The sequence below is a fragment of the Microcebus murinus genome, chromosome 17 (genome assembly GCF_040939455.1).
Source record: "Microcebus murinus isolate Inina chromosome 17, M.murinus_Inina_mat1.0, whole genome shotgun sequence".
Taxonomy (NCBI): Eukaryota; Metazoa; Chordata; class Mammalia; order Primates; family Cheirogaleidae; genus Microcebus; species Microcebus murinus.
In genome coordinates this window covers 23,191,237-23,209,278 of record NC_134120.1, presented here as the reverse complement: position 1 = coordinate 23,209,278, position 18,042 = coordinate 23,191,237, and the positions used below count along the sequence as shown (strand labels likewise).

General features: G+C 36.3%; 1 protein-coding gene across 2 annotated transcripts in view; it reads right to left on the bottom strand.

Annotated features, from left to right (window-relative positions):
• DYM (dymeclin) overlaps positions 1-18,042 on the bottom strand; it is a 351,414-nt gene that overhangs the window by 117,384 nt on the left and 215,988 nt on the right. The gene's annotated exons all lie outside the window — the stretch shown is intronic.

The window sequence follows — 18,042 nt, the reverse complement described above, 5'->3', positions numbered from 1 at the left end:
TTTTCTAGGTCTTATATGGAATTATATAGTTTCACAGCATGTCAATTATTCTAAAACATACTTGTAAATGATTATTTTTTCATGCCCATGTTAACAGTAGAATTAACAATACCATTATATAACAAAAAACTGGAGTGAAGAGGATGTTTATATGATAGGAATTCTAAAACTTTAAAAAAAAGGACAGTTTAAAATGCTTCAAATGTAGCAGAAATTTTCAAAAGATTACTATACTGGAAAGAACAGTGGTGAAAACCTGGGATATATACTAACTTTATAATTAACTTACAGTGCAGTCTAGTGCAAATCACTTGATCTTATGTACCTTCTCATCTTTCAAACAAGTGTGCTGGATTAGAATATTTCTCCAGTGTAACGCAGAGTCTGTTATTCGTTATATTTTTATGTGTCAAAAACAATGACTTTAAATATCTGTTTTATAAGATTCTCGTTCTGGTCATGATGAACTAACTGGTACTGGACTAGTTCTCCTGCTGTAACCAATTAAAAACTGAAAAAAAATATATGAAACAACTGTTGTATAACATCTGAGGTGCAGGATTATGATCCCTAAAAAAGGGGGAGATATACATGAACCTATAATGGTGAGCTTCTGCCTGGTGGAACACATTCTAGACTCTGGTCCAGAAAGGTGGGGCCCAAACAGTACAAAGCAGTATTGTACTAGGCTGAGAAGACAGAGGTATAAATTTAAGGATGCTGCGGCAGCTGGAATCTGTAGGACAGAATACTAGAGAGGATAGAAGTACAAGAAAGGAGGTTGAGAAATGCAGTGTCTTCTTGAGCATATGGGCAAATACTAAGCTGCACTGTGCAGAGCAAGGCCTCATAAAGTGTGGTAGTGAACAACTATCCAGGAGCTGTAAACTGAACAGAGATTCTGGAGGCCATAACTGACTGAGGGATACTAGAGCTCCAACTAGCTGATGGATAGACTCCTTAAACATAGCACTCAGTTGAATTCTCAGAAAGGCCATGATTTAAGAATAGGGCTATTCTAATCTAGAACAGATTACTTCATTCTAAGAGGCATCCTAACAAAGCAAAACAACTAATCTTCAAAAAATAAAGCTGATTTACATTAAATGTAAATGGACTATAAACACTACAGTTAAATGTCAGAGATTTTCAGATTGGATAAAAAAGCAAGACCCAGCCAACTACGTGCTATTTAAAAGAGACACACTTATAAATTAAAAGACACAGATAAGTTAACAGTAAAAGGATACAAAAAAGACACACTATGCAAGCACTAACCTTAAGGAAGCTGGAGTGGCTATATTAATTTAAGATAAAGTAAGCTAGGCCGGGCGCGGTGGCTCACGCCTGTAATCCTAGTACTCTGGGAGGCCGAGGCGGGCGGATTGCTCAAGGTCAGGAGTTCAAAACCAGCCTGAGCGAGACCCCGTCTCTACCATAAAAATAGAAAGAAATTAATTGGCCAACTAATATATATATATATAAAAATCAGCCAGGCATGGTGGCTTGTGCCTGTAGTCCCAGCTACTCGGGAGGCTGAGGCAGGAGGATCGCTTGAGCCCAGGAGTTTGAGGTTGCTGTGAGCTAGGCTGACGCCACGGCACTCACTCTAGCCTAGGCAAGAAAGCGAGACTCTGTCTCAAAAAAAAAAAAAAAAAAAAAAAAAAAAGATAAAGTAAGCTTTAGAACATTACTAGAGATAAACAGGGAGATTTTATAATAATGAAAGCCAATTCACCAAGAAAATATAACAATCCTAAATATGTGCTTAATAATAGAACTTCAGACATACATATTATAATTTATGATCCTAATATTAAATCTATTATATTTCATAAACAAAGACTTCTTTGGGTTAGACGGCAACTTAAAAATAAAGATAATTCTGGTTGCATGTACTTCATGTACTTTCTATATAAATTTGAGGTATGACCTGTAGTATTTTTTAATGTCAAAAACAATGCTCTAGTATTTCTTAGTGATGGTCTTCTAAATAAACTATTTGAATATCAATTGAGAAAATTTCTAATTAATCCAGATGGTTTAAATAGGATATTCACTGAAAACAGGGCTACTAAATATTCTTTCTAGATTAATTTTTAACTAACATCATCAAGGAAAACATTCCTTAAATATTATCTGGTAACACTAGATGTTGTACAAAGTAAATAAAACAGAAGTTATGAATATTCTCTAAATCTGTACTTATAACAGAAAGAAAAAATGATTACATAATTACTGAATGAATAAGTGTGAAATTACATGATACTGGATTCATGCTAGGCATGTGTCTAAAAGAAGGATTTCTTTGAAATGGAATAGTCCAGTGAAGTTTCATGAAGTGGTTAGGCCCTAGATAGAGTCTTGAAAAGGAAGAAAGATTTATTTGTGCAAGAGAGGAGAGACAGAGCATTTCCAAACAGAAAGCAAAGCACACAGGCAAAAGTAACACAGTGAGAAAACTGAAGCAGAGGTACTATATAAAGAAGCAGGAAACAACATTCAAGCTATAAGGGTAAGTGAGTTTTTTTCCAATCATTTTATTTTTGAGGGTCTTCTCTATTCGGGGTTTAGTTTTGCTTTGTTTTGTTTTTCCTTTTTAACATTAAAAGTAAGCATCATATTTTCCATTCACCATTATTCCCATGACCCACTGGTAACTAATATTAACAGTTCATTGTATATGATTCCAGAACTGTTATATGCATATCAAGGCATATATATAAACACATATTGCATATATACACCCATCATTTTTGTTCCATGAAATAAGTTGTCTTTACTTTGCACTTTTTCCATGTAACAATATATTAAAAAACAAACCAACCCCCCCCCAATAATTCATTCATTCAACAAATACTTCAGTGCATGTTACTTGACACCTAAGCATATGGACATATCATAATTCAATTGGGTCGTGATTAATCAGTCATTGCAATTATTTCTAGTTTTTTACACTATAAACAGTGCTGCAAATGAATATCCTTGTATATAATTTTTAGCATGCCTGAGTGAGACTATCTATAGGATAAATTCCTTTAAGTAAAACTGCTAAGTAAAAGACTAACTGAACATAATACTGAATTGCATTAGGGGTACATATTTTTAATATGCAAATCATATTTCAAGAGATGACAAGAAAAAGGTAAAAAATATAATAGGATTGTGTATAAAGCATGTTTACATAGAAATGCATAAAGAAGAAAATTAGTAAGATGCTTCTAATTGGTTGCAGTATACTTTCTGGAATAAACGGAATTTCAGAAGTTTTTGTAGATTAAAACAACTTTGGTAGTCAACTCTAACAGAGGGTATGGCAAGATTCACAGGCAGAAACTGGATACACAAATAAAAGAAGAAAGTAATAAATATGCTAGAAAGAAGTAAGCTTCTTGGTGTTAATAAGAGAATGGGGACAAGTGAAGCTAAATAGCATAATTTTGTTGAGTTTACAAAAAATAAGAACTCAGGAGGTGCTGTATGGGTTCAACAAACCTGAGATACTCATTCTAATATTCATTCATTTGGATTCTGTGTGTGTATGTATCCTATTAGTGCATCTTCAGAGAACAATAGAGGCAATGCATAGTAACTTTCTTCATCAGTTTCAGTAAGTTATTAAATAAGTCCTAAGAATACAACAAAAAACACTTGAAATTGTTTCCTTAGGAGAAGAAAGGCTAGTTTATTTATTTATTTTAAAAGAGAACACTAACAATCTGTTTTCTTTGCTAGTAGTAGATTAAACAAGGAAGTAAGCTTCAATTCAAACATAAGGAATTTCAGTTCAGCATAATGGAAAATCTGACTATTAAGGGCATAAAATGTTGAAATGGTAAACCCCAATAGGCTGGAGGTACTTCTCCTCACTATCTTTAAGAAATTTTCTGTAAGAACAGATAATTCAAGATCACATGCAGTTCTCTATCATGAATGAAAAACAGAGAATTCACACTTATTCTAAGTTATTATCATATAATTTAATATGCTTTTTACTCAGCTCTTATAACTAGAGCTTTTAAATTTTTTTAATCCTAAATTTGGCTTTCACTTAGCATTTTTAAGACAAAATGACCAAAATCTTTATGATATATGACTTGTAAATTGCTGAGTGGAAAAAGTAACTTTGCACCCAAAGTACTTAGCTTAATGCTAGTAAGAGTAAGTAACAGAGACACATGTCTGTATATAAATGGGGAAATCTGACTTTAAAAATAAGTGAAATTGATCTTCAAGTTTGCTTAATATTCACTTAGTCAGGATATATTTGGTAGGATACTTTTTTTAAATTAGAAAGAGATTCGTTTTTCTTTTTGTACAAGAACATTCATTAGAAATTGACTTAACAACGAAAAACTGAAAACAACCAAAATACTAATCAAGAATAGAATGGATAAACTACGAGCTGTTTATATATGAAATACTATATAGCAATTCAAAATTATCTAAAGCAATAAGTTTCAATATGAATAAAACTCAAAAGTGATGTTGAACAAAAAATAAGCAAGGATCCTTATAGAATGTGAACAAGGTGTATTATTTATATATTTTAAAGATAGAAAATATTATATTTTATAGATAAAACATTAATATAAAGTAAATAAAATACATATGGAAATAATAAACCCTATATTTAGGATAGTCATTATTCTCTGAGGAAGGAAGAAAGAAAATGGAACCAGGGAGGAAGAAATAAGGGATTCAGCTTTCATGTAAGTGTGTGTGCACGCTCTCTCTACATATATGTACATACACATATGTGCACACATACACATACAGTATGTATAAAATGTTCTTCTGGTAACACTGACTACAAACACAGGGGACTGCTATAGTACAATTTTTTGTGTATGCCTGAAATATTATATACACTTTAAAAATCTGATAAAAAGAACATGCTTCCCTGAAGAAAACAGAGCCCCTGCCAGCAGATAGCATTTCACAAAGGAAAGAAGCATGTAAATAGAGTAACTGTGGTCAGTCCAAACTGGAACATGCTGAGAAAATCACAAGCTGGTGAAAATGGCTGCAGTGTAGGGAGCACAGATGGTGGCAGGAGATGAGACCAGGATGAAGACAGTTTGAAGCCAGGCTGTGAAGGGCTACTTATGGCACATCAAAAGCCTTGGCCTTTATTCCGTATGGAGTGCAAAGCTAATGGAACATCCGTCTTACAAAATGATGAAAGCGACATGGTTCCCTGCCCCCAACGAACTCAAGTCTAATGGGATAAGAAAAAAAATATCTACAGTACTGAAATCAGAGAATGCTCTGGGTCTGAACAGAGTGTGGTGGGAGCACAGAGGAAGGTCAGGTGCATTCCCCAGAGGAAATCTATCTTGAATGTGGCCTGGAAGGTTAGGGAGTTTGCTAGTTTGGAAAAGTAAAAGGAGAGAAAGAACAATTAAGAAAGGGGGACGAGTGTATTAAAAAGGCATGGAGAGACTCCAGGGAAATATCCAGAGCTTACAAGAATGGGGAAAGCCCATGGGGGTGGGGGTGAGAGGTGGCAGGAGCTGGCAAGACAAGTAGAGGCCAGATTAAAAAAGGTCTCACATACGCTGCTAAAAGGTTTGCATTTCATCTTAAGTCACTGAGATAGACAGTAAGTCAAATATTTACCAACAGCCTACTATGTGCCAGGCACTGTGAAAGTTGTCTGAGATGCAATAGAAAGCAAAAGTGATACAGTTTTTGGTTTGCCCAGGAGAGTGCAGTCAAATCAGGAAGGATACACCTAAACAGGCTGAAGGTGAACAGGGAATGTTATGGGGACACAGGTGAGTGCTTCCCAACTGTAACTGAAGGTAGAAACAGGAAATCATTTCTGGAGATGATGTCTCAGCTGCATCTTAAAGAATAATTAGGAGTTCGCTAAGCAAAACAAGCGATGGTATAAAGGTAATTTGGGCAGAGCAAAAAGCGGAAGCTAAGGCAGAGAAACATGTATCCTGTGGGTGCAGGAAACAGCACTGCCTGCAGGTACATCAAACGTTGAGTACACAGCAAAGTGATAAGACTGGCCAGCAGTGAGGATAGTTCATACAGCACACCTCTTAGGTCTTACTGAGACCTTGGACTTCATCCTGCAAGCCAGAGGTATTCTACGACAGCAGGACTGCAATCTGAGAAAGTGACAAAGCAAAGCTGCTGTGTTTTGGCATTCAGGTAAGAGGTGGGAAGCAGGGACAACAGGAAGGACGGCTGATTACTCCTTAGCCTCTTCCCCATGCTCTTCCATCTATGGTGGCCATAGAGTTCCTCTGCCATGAAACCCCAGGGCTCCTAGAACCAAAGTCTGAAAACCACTGACCTAAGCATAACAATTAAATTTGTCTTAGAAAGATTCCTCTGTCCCTGGAGAGAAGGAGAACCAGAGGAGAAACAGAGACAACCTTTGACAGAGAGTCTTTAAATTAAAGCAAGTGTGAGCTATTTGGCAGACAAGAGAGACAACATAGAGAGTCAAAGAAGAAAATCACAGATAACTGAGGTTTCTAACTTGGGAAACTTAGTGCTTGAACATGCTAAGAATATAGAAGAGTTGAAGGAGAAGGAGGAAACCCTTATGAAGACAAAGAAATTAATAGCAGCAGTAGCAGCAGCCATGACTTATATAGTGCTTACTGTATACCAGGCATTTTCCATCAAAGAATCATGTAAGGTAGATACTGCTATTATCTACTCCACATCCCTCCTCCTTTTTTATTTTAAAGAGATGATGGAATTGAAGCACAGAGAGGTTAAATAATTCATCCAGGCACAGTAATTCATCTAGTTACTAAGTGCTGGAGTCAGGATTGAAATTCTGGAGTGGCTCCAGAATCTGCACTCTTAACAATTCTTCTAGGAAACCTACAGGATTTTGGGAACAACAACAGGTGGAGATGGTTAGAAATAATCAGAAGGGCAGTTTAGAAATACTAATCTGGTTCTCAACAGAGGGGTGAGGAAAAATTTTAGGGTTACCTCCATCAGCTGTGATTATAAAAGTATATCCTTATCACTAAAGGATAAGAAAAGAACTATAGTGGTGGCTCACGCCTGTAATCTTAGCACTCTGGGAGGCCGAGGGGGGAGGATCACTTGAGGTCAGGAGTTTGAGACCAGCCTCAGCAAGAGTGAGACCCTGTCTCTACCAAAAATAGAAAGAAATCAGCTGGACAACTAAAAAAAAATAGAAAAAATTAGCCGGGCGTGGTGGTACAGGCCTGTAGGCCCAGCTACTGGGGAGGCTGAGGCAGGAGGATCGCTTGAACCCAGGACTTTGAGGTTGCTGTGAGCTAGGCTGATGCCACAGCACTGTAGCCCGGGCAACAGAGTGAGACTCTGTCAATCAATCAATCAATCAATCAATAGAACTATAAGGACAGATCTCTGAGAAACACCAAAGCTAAAAATGGACAGAACAAAGGTAGCCAATAAAGGCTGCTTAAAGAAATAGGAGAAGAACTAGAAATGAAAGACATTTTGGAAGCCAAGAGATTTATTTCAAGGAGGGAATAATCACGACTGTTAAAAGCTGTCAAAAGGTAAAGTAGTATTTACAAAATGAAACATAGTCACTGCATTTGGCACAAGAAAACATATCAATGGTGACCTTATCCGTTTTCAGAGGGGAGGAGGTGGCAGAAGCTGGACTGCAGTGGTTAAGAAATAAGTACGATTTGAGAAAGTATAGAAAATAGGCATAGATTCTTTAAAGAAATGAGGCGTTGCTGGGAGCAGAGTAATATTCTGAAGGGAAGGCAACACAGAAAGAAGGTTACGTACTGGGAGGTGGTGTGTGGAGGTCCCTCTTTGAAAGTTTCAGACATCTCCTATAAGAGCCTTGCCAATCCTCGCAACTTTGAATCAGCTTCTCTCCATGCCTCAGTCCTTCCCTCTAACACACTCATAACAGTAGTCATAGGGCAAATGAGAAGTAACTTTACTCCACAAAAGAAATGGAATAGACTATTTACAGACAAAAAACGTAGGTATAGAGAGTTGGGTAGTTAACCCAACGTCAAAGTTACATTGTATAGTGAAAAGAACCACACTAACTCCTCTACTACCCATTTGGTACTTAAATATAGTCTTATGCTACTAGTGACATTATTTTAAATCATCTTTATTGAGGAATAGTCTTTATATAAATCTTTAAATAAAACTGTTTTTTTGAAAAATGTAAACATTAATGTAACTACCACCACAATAATGATATAAAACATTTCATTACCCCCAAAAGTTCCTTCTTGCTCTTTTATATACTCAATCTTCTCTTCCAATACCTTCCCCCCAAGCCTACCCTCCAGGCAACCACAGATCTGCTTCATGTCACTACAGTTTTGTCTTTTCTAGAATTTCAATGGAATCACACCATATTTACTCTTCTTGCATCTACCGTGTTTCCCCAAAAATAAGACCTACCCATAAAATAAGCCCTAGCAGGATTTCTAAGCATTTGTGCAATATAAGCCCTACCCCGAAAATAAGACCTAGTGATGGCTGCGCAGCATATCTGGACAACCCATGCATTTCGTCGAGGAGCGGTAAAGACAGCAAGCAGCCCTTCTCATCTGCCCCATCGTGACAGCTACTATCCCGGAGGTAACCGGAAAGGTGTGGGCAGCCCCACCAACAAGGTCAGCTCCCCCTGTCAGGTCCCAGCCACCCTGTGCATGCTGCAAGCTGAGGCTTTGAGGGGAAAATAACACATCCCCTGAAAATAAGCCCTAGGGTGTCTTCTTGAGGAAAAATAAATATAAGACCTTGTCTTATTTTCAAGGAAACACGGTACCTCCTAGTACTCAGCACAATGTTTTTCAAATGCGTGTGTGTTGTTTTGTATATCAGTAATTCATTCCTTTTCATTGTTGAGTAGTTTTCCACTGTATGGATATACTTCAATTTCTTTATTTACTAGTTGATGGACATTTAGGTTGTTTCTATTGTTGGGCTATTATGAGTAAAGATGCTATAAATATTCTTGTACAGGTTTTTCTGTGAACGTGTTTTCATTTCTCTTGAATAAATACCTATGATTGGGATTGCTGGATTGTATGCTATTTGTTTAGCTCTATAAAAAACTGCTACACTGTGGCATATTCTTGCTAGCATTTGGTTTTAAAGTATTTTTTTTTTTGTTGTTTTTTTTTGAGACAGAGTCTCGCTTTGTTGTCCAGGCCAGAGTGAGTGCCGTGGCGTCAGCCTAGCTCACAGCAACCTCAAACTCCTGGGCTCAAGCGATCCTCCTGCCTCAGCCTCCCGAGTAGCTGGGACTACAGGCATGCGCCACCATGCCCGGCTAATTTTTTATATATATATCAGTTGGCCAATTAATTTCTTTCTATTTATAGTAGAGACGGGGTCTCGCTCTTGCTCAGGCTGGTTTTGAACTCCTGACCTTGAGCAATCCGCCCGCCTCGGCCTCCCAAGAGCTAGGATTACAGGCGTGAGCCACAGCGCCCGGCCAGTTTTAAAGTATTTTTAATTTTAGCCATTCTAGTAGATGTGAAGTAATTTTCTCTGTGGTTTTAATTTGCATTTTTCTAATGAGTTTTCCAGTGCTCTTATGTTTTCTTTGGTGAAAATGTCTATTCAAATCTTTTGTCCATTTAAAAAATGGGTTGTTTTTCTTCTTCTTGAGTTGTAAGAGTTCTTTATATATTCTGGATACAAATTCTTATTATCAGGTATAAGTTTTCTAAGGATTTTCTCCCAGTCTGTGGCCTGGTGGCGGGGGAGTGGGGGCAGTTTGTCTTTTCATCTTCTTAACTGTGTCTTCTAAAGAGCAGAATTTTTAATTTCATAAAGTCTAATTCATTAAACAGTTTGTATTTTTTGTGTCTTAAAAAATCTTTGTCTAACTCAAGATATCAAAGATTTTCTCCTGTGATTTCTTCTAGAAGTGTTATAGTTTTAACTCTTACATTGGGTCTATGACCCTTTTTGAGATAATACACATTTCTGTGCTTTGTTTTTCTGCACATAGATATTTAATTTCCATATAAATTTTAGAATCAACTTGTCAATTTCCATCAAATAGCCTGGTAAGATTTTGATTAGGACTGTGTTAAATGTATAGTTCAATTTTAAGATCTTAACAATACTATGTCTCTGATGGATGAGTACAAAATAACCCTGTTTATTTAGCTCTTCTTTAATTTCTTTCAGCAATGTTTTATAGCTTTCAGTGTATACGTCTTGCATGTATTTTAATTTATCCCTAAGTTGTTTCATATTTTTTGCTACTGAAAATATTAGATTATGTATGAAACATCTGAATTGAGTACTAAGTTTGACAGCTGATATCTCCGACATTTCACTTTGACACTTCTTATTTTTATTGTGAAGGTACATCCTCATTATTTCAAATGCACAATTTGGCTTGTTATTATCCTTCAAAATTTTTTAGAGCAATTTTTGTGAAACCATGGATAAGTAAAAAATTTGTGTTATTTTTGAATGAGTTCCATTGTGGAACCAATGGCACGCAGATAGCTTGAAATACCAACAAAGTTTTTGGGAAGGATGTGGCTAATGAAGGTATAGTGTGTTGATGGTTTGAGAAGTTCTGTTCTGGTGAATGAATTAATCTGGAAAATGAGCCATATGGGCGACCTGAGAACAAGGTAGACAATGATGAACTAAAAGCTGTAGTGGAAGCAAATTCATCTCAACCTAACTGTGAATTAGCAGCAAGGTTTGACGTTACTATTCCAACAATATTGGACCATCTGAAATGGGCAAGGTAAAGAAGCTGGATAGATAAGTAGTGCATGAATTAAATGAGCATCAGAAGAGAATTCATCTTGAGGCTTACCTTACTTTGCTGTCACGGCATAATGGTGAACCATTTCTACACTGTATTGTTACACGTGATGAAAAATGGATTCTTTTTGACAATGAAGTATTCAGCAAATGGTTGGATAAAGAATAAGTGCCAAAACACAGTTCCCAACTGAATATTCATCAAAAAAAGCTCATGGTGTTTGTTTGGTGGTCTACTGCTGGTATTATCTGCTATAGCTTCATGAAACCTGGTCAATCAATTACAGTGGATGCCTACTGTATTGGACAAAATGATGAGGATGCTTGCAATTAAGCAGCTGAGATTGGTCAATAGAGACAGGCCAATCCTCTTGCAAGACAACATTCGACTACATGTTGCACAAACAACGCTGCTCTAACTACAGAGGCTGGACTTGGAAACTCTTTCATCCATTGTATTCACCAGACCTTGTACCAACCGACTACCACTTCTTCCAGGCATTGGACCACGTCTTGCAAGGAAAAATATTCAATTCTCAACAAGCTGTGGAAAATGCCTTTTGGGATTTCTTCACCACTCACTGTTCAGGCTTCTTCGCTGCTGGCATAAACAAGCTACCATTAAGATGGCAAAATTGTGTCTATAGTTTAGGCATATACTTTGATTAATTGTACTGCTTGTTTGAGATATAATAAATTAAACTTTTGATTCAAAATCAGATATTTCATATTTAATGACCTTAATAGTATTATTTTATAATCTCCTGAATGTTCATAGCAAGAATATAAAAAAATTGTTATATGCTGACCTTGTATCCTATGATCTTGCTACACTCATTTTTTAGATGTTTTTGTAGCTTCATTAGGACTTTTTAAACATATGATATCTTATGCAAATAGTTAAAAGAATTAAAAAGACAGTTTTAAATCTTCTTTTAAAGTCTGGATTTTTAAAATTTCTTTTTCTTAACTTACTGCACTGGCTAGGACCTACAGTACAAGGTTAAATAAAGGTGAGAGTGGACATCCTTGTCATTTTCCTGATCTTAGTGAAAAAGTATCCAGTCTTTCACCAGTAAGTATGACTTTGGCTCTAACTTTTTCATCAATGCCCATTATTAGGTTGAAGAAATCAACCTTCTACCATTTACTGAAGTGGGAAAGACTGCAGGGAGGTTTCAGGGAGCTCACCAGGAGCTCCCTCTCAGATCTGGTAAGTTTGAGATGCCCATTCATTATCCAAGTGGAGGTTTCAAGTAGACACATGGATTTATGAGTCTGGATTAACGGTAAAGATGCACATTTGGGAACTGTAAGTATATAACTGGAATTTAAAGCCATAGAAATAGATCAGAAAACTCAGAGACCAGAAAAGGCTGGACCCTAAGCTAGAAGTGGGGGAAGAAGAGAAGCTAATGAGCTTGTACGCTAGAACTCCAGCAAGCTGTATGTGTGAGATGCACCAGGTATTAGAAAGCGGGGGTACAGTCCCCCACTCAGCCCAGTATGTGCCCTCCTCCACCTTGGCAGAAGGATAGAGATGTTCACTCTCAAAAGGATGAGCCAGAGAGACTCTAGCCTTGGGATTAGAAGGCACAGCTGAGGAGGAGAGTGTTACACTGAAAGAGAGCACGGCATAAGTGTCTTGATGCTCAACACTGGAATCTCTGGACTCATTCCCTTAATCAGCTCAGAGACCCAGGATACATATTGGAGGGTTAATCTCAGGAGAAACTGAAAAGCATAAAGAAAAAATGACCCACAGGGCCGGGCGCTGTGGCTCACGCCTGTAATCCTAGCTCTTGGGAGGCCGAGGCGGGCGGATTGCTCAAGGTCAGGAGTTCAAAACCAGCCTGAGCAAGAGCGAGACCCCGTCTCTACTATAAATAGAAAGAAATTAATTGGCCAACTGATATATATATAAAAAAATTAGCCGGGCATGGTGGTGCATGCCTGTAGTCCCAGCTACTCGGGAGGCTGAGGCAGAAGGATCACTCGAGCCCAGGAGTTTGAGGTTGCTGTGAGCTAGGCTGACGCCACGGCACTCACTCTAGCCTGGACAACAAAGCGAGACTCTGTCTCAAAAAAAAAAAAAAAAAAAAAAAAAATGACCCACAGATACCAACACTTGGGAATTATTCCCCCAAAAAACAGCCCAGTTGGAACACCCTAAAAGGAAGCAACCAGTCAACAAAACCCAATCCAATTAAATAGAACTTCTTTCTGATCAGCTCTTCAATGTCTCACTTTTAAATATAAATGCTTTGCCAAAGATCATTAGAGAGAGCCACCAAAATGATAAGCAAAGAAGAAAAAGGAGCCAGGGATGAGAAGAAAACTTCTAAAACATTACAATTACTAAGCTAATGGAGAAAGGTTAAATATATTTCAGCTATGAAACAAGGAGGAGGCCATATAGAAAAAAATATTGGAGAATAAAAAAAGAATTCAGGAAATGAGAATATTAATATGATAGCAGAAATGAAAAATCCAATGAAAGGATTGGAAAATAAATTTGAAGAACTTTCCCAGAAAGTGGAGCAAAAAAGACAAAGAGATGGAAAAACAGTAGAAAAATGACAATTAGAGAACTGGTCCACAAAGTCTAATACAAGATTTTTTTTAAAGAAGAAAGAAATTAGAGGGGAGAAAGATAGGCATTAAAGAATTATTTCAAAGAAAAATTCTCAAAACTGAAAAACATGAATTTCCAGAAAGATCCCCCCACAACCAAGAATCCAGAAAACAAAGAAAAACTGCACATCATAGCATATGACTGGAATTTCAAAACAATGGAAACAAAGAAGGTCCTAAAAACTAAAGGAGAAAAAGAGGGAGGGAGACCATATTCAAATTGTCAAGAATTAGTGTGGCATTAGGTACCCCAATGGGTACAAAACAATGAGCAATGTCTTCCAAATGCACAGAGAAATTACTCTAAATACAGAACTGCCAAATTGTTATCCTAGAATAAATATTAAAATAAAGACTTTTGGCTGGGCGCGGTGGCTCACGCCTGTAATCCCAGCACTCTGGGAGGCCGAGGCGGGCGGATTGTTTGAGGTCAGGAGTTCGAAACCAGCCTGAGCAAGAGCGAGACCCCGTCTCTACTATAAATAGAAATTAATTGGCCAACTAATATATATAAAGAGAAAAAATTAGCTGGGCATGGTGGCGCATGCCTGTAGTCCCAGCTACTCGGGAGGCTGAGGCAGGAGGATTGCTTGAGCCCAGGAGTTTGAGGTTGCTGTGAGCTAGGCTGACGCCACGGCACTCACTCTAGCCTGGGCAACAAAGTGAGACTCTGTCTCAAAAAAAAAAAATAAATAAAAAATAAAGACTTTTTCTGACAATAGTTTAAGAAAAAGCCTGTAAATAACCGATCTGACCTAACATTAGCTCGTAACTGTACTGGGAAAATGGGGGAAGGGGCAGCTGTGAGTCTGGCCATTAGGGTGTACGCAATTGCAGGGACTTTAAGATGATGAGTTCTACTTCTGAAACACTGTTCAGTTCACATACAATGCTTTTCTACCTCACTCCACTTCTTTGGCTTCTCATGAAAAATCCTTCTATTTATTTATTCAGAGAAAGCTGAGCAGACTAGTGATTGCCAAGGACAGGATTCAGGTAGCCTTTTTCAAAGACAATCAAACCAATTCAGAAGTGAGGGACAAGGCAGACGGAGAAAGGGACCGATAACAATGTAGACAAGATGTGAAGATTAAAACACCATTAGTAAACAAAAAAATCAAAGTCTATGAAGATTGAACAAATTCATTTTTTGCAACTTGTCTCTTTGTATCTGTGGAATATAACAAAAACAGTAACTTTTTCTCTCTTTCAAACTATGTAACCTTGTTTGCTTCAACATGCTGTTTCACAGTTGCTCTTAAATTGCCAAACACATGCATAATGTATTGTAAATATGTTTTTTTTCCCCAATGCCAAGTTCATTTAAGGCCTTATAATTGTAGATTTTTGGACAGTGTTCTGTACACATGGTCTAAAATATGTTTGCTGCTAATAATTTGTTGTCTTCTTTTTCTCCTCTACCTTTCTTACTCCAATAAAATAAACTGTGAAGATGTCAGTATTTCTGGCTTACAAAATTGGAAACAGGAGGTCTTAGTTAATTTTAGTAAAAAAAATCTTATTTTAAGGACCTAAAGTTAAAATAAAGGAGAGGCTAACTACATCATTATCTTTGTTAAGAACATTGACATTATTCAAAGAAGCAAGGCTAAGACAGAGTAAACTGCCCATTCATTCACATTTAATTGCCTTAATAACCATAAATATTATTTTAGGTACATAATAACTAGCTTCAAATTCATTTCCATCCAGGACAAGTACTAAAATAGTGTTGCCTGTACAGCCTAGAAGGTAAAAACAAAATAAGAAACCTCAGCACCACCAGCTTGCTGAATGTTAAGTACTGCTTATTAAAATGCAAATGTTTTATGGACAGCAGGACAACAGATGTGTTCATCAGTACACTGAATGTCACATGATCCATTAGAATCTATGGCTCTATACTTCAAAGACTATGAGGAAAACTAAAAAATTCACCTTCTTTAAAAACTCTGAAGTAAAAGCAAAAGATACAAAGAAATGTATGTATAATATCTAGTAAGCAATGATCCCACCAAAAGGGTACACTATGAATTGCAATTGGGGAATCCAATCCTAGTGTTATAAAAACATGCAAGGTATCTTAGCAAGAACTAAAAATTATAGTTACAAAGTTCAGCATGATCTTCCTGGTATCATTGCATAACCCCCAAATTACATGTAGAACCCAAAACAATTGGTCATACAACATGGCAAAGTATTCAACTAAATAATGTTTCTTTTAAAAAAAAAATGCTGAAACTTAGGAATTGAATTTCCCTTGGTTAAGGTAACTAAAATCCAAATGAGGAAGATGTAGAAGAAAAATTGAAACATGACTAACAACTTTAAAAATGTTATACAAATTGTTACTCATAAAATATGTTGAGAATAATGGATATACATGATCTGGTAACTAAATTATTAATACCAAATTACAAATGAATGAAATAAAAGAATCGAACATTAGCTCAAAGATAATTACTTTTATCTTCCACAAAGGCATTCATGCAAAATTTTTTGTGTTTTTAACTTTAAAGTAATCAGTGAAAAATATTTAAAAAGTAGACATAATGCAAAAGGGTTGTTTTCTCAAGCAGATTTTTTCTCAATTTTAACTAAATTTGGTCAGAAATGCTATTTAGGAAGAATGACAAAGTTAAAAAATTGGTAATTTGATTTATCTCAAAAGAACTATACTTTTAACTTTTATACCTATTTCATGGAGAATATATTTAAAAAATGTATATCCTTATAAAAATTCAACTATAGTGAAAGATCTTAAGTAATTTTTTTATAATTAGCATGCAATCCTAAAGATGTCAACCTTTCTGAAGTTTTATGATGTCTTCTCTATTAAAAAACATATATTCTGTAAAGAACAGAAACAGATCTTCTGATTTGAGAGAACTTAGGTTGTATTTTTCTGTCACCCTTTCTTAATCCCCTGAGAAAACTACATGCCAAGAAGATATGAAGCCTAACCAATTAAAAAAAAAAAAATCCTGTAGCACAATGTCACCAACTTATGGCAATAATTGGGATCGAAATAACATTTAATGAGAAAATTCATTTGGAAAGTGGGATTATCTCACAGTGAACACAGGAGAGGCCAGGATGCCAGGTTAGAAGTTATTATTACTATAGGTCATAAAGCACTTGGTAAGTGTAAGTAAATTTCCTCTCGGGGAAACCTACCAAATAAAGTATGTTTACTATATGTCGGATTTGACAAAGACAGTCACAGGAAATATGATATTGATTATTATTTAGAAAACGCTGCAGAACACCTACATTATTTATAAGGATGATATTTTCCAGGTGTTGGACCCTTAATTTGGGGATCCTAACTGGAATTCTGAGATTTTTTTTTTTTTGCTTAGCCCTTAATCTTAATTTAGCAAACATAATTAGTCTTTGGGAGGGCCACAGGAACAGGAAGTCTTAATTGGAATTATAAGTCTTTACTGGTAAATGCCTTTTTTCAACATCTGCTAGTCTCATTACTATAACAAATCTTAGAAATCTAAAAACCCTATCCATTTATTTCAACTTTCTTTCAACGGGTGTATGTTTATTAATTTATACTCGCTCTATATATTTTTAACATATATCTTCCTTTATCTTTGGCTTATATATTTATTACAACTCTTTTGTGAACACAAGTTCAAGAGTATAGATGTCCATTCCTCTTTTCTTCTTCTTTCAACTCTTCTGTAATGCCTCCTATATATGCCAATGATTCCAGTTCCCTTTAAAAAAATCTACTGACTGATTATTGGTAGATAAAATATCCTTTGAGTTCAAGTTTAGAGATACTTTTTAGAGAAACCATGAAACCAAACATATATTTACAGTAAACATCATAGGAAACCCACCTCTACTGTGGCTTATCATGAAATACAGGAGCAGCCTCCTTTCCACTCTCTAACACATAAACCCAAGCCACAAAGACAGACTTCCATGAATAAAACAGTTATCAACGCCCAAAGGAAGGCTATGGATTGAACTCCTTCGGCCTTAATATAAAGTCTGATTAATTTAACATAGTTCTCAACAAGCTCAGTTATTAGCTTTCTGGGCTAAAACTTACAATAATAAAGGCAACAAAGAAGAAGAGGGGAAAACCAGGATGTGAATAAGTGGAGACAGGGAATATTTAAGAGTAATGTGACCAAACAGAGAGAAAGGAGCCTCAGTGTCAAAGAAGGAGCAAACTCAGAATTCCATTACAGTTTAATACAACGGCACAATGCAAATCAACGACCTTGCAATATCGAGAAAAAGACTCAAATGTGTATATGGTCTCATACTTCAAAAGTCACAAAAGTCTACGATAGTAAGATCTCTATCCAAAATAGTTTTAAAACATTTTTAAGGTAGTCTTTCGGAAAGCGTACTTTTGTTATCTGGAAAATATGTGGAACTCCACAATACCCAAGGATGCTAGGTAAATGAGGTATCACTTAAAAAGGATTTTAGAGACTTGTGAGTTTAAATAGATTTTACAATATTAATATTGCAGAGATAGAATTCTATCAGTATTTGTAAAAATGCCACCATTTTGAGACAAAATTAGAGCTGAAATCGAGTTGAGCATAATCTGATAGGAAATGATCTCCCGTTTTAAGATCTGTGGTTAATGTTTAACCGCATAAAACCCCCAAATTTTCC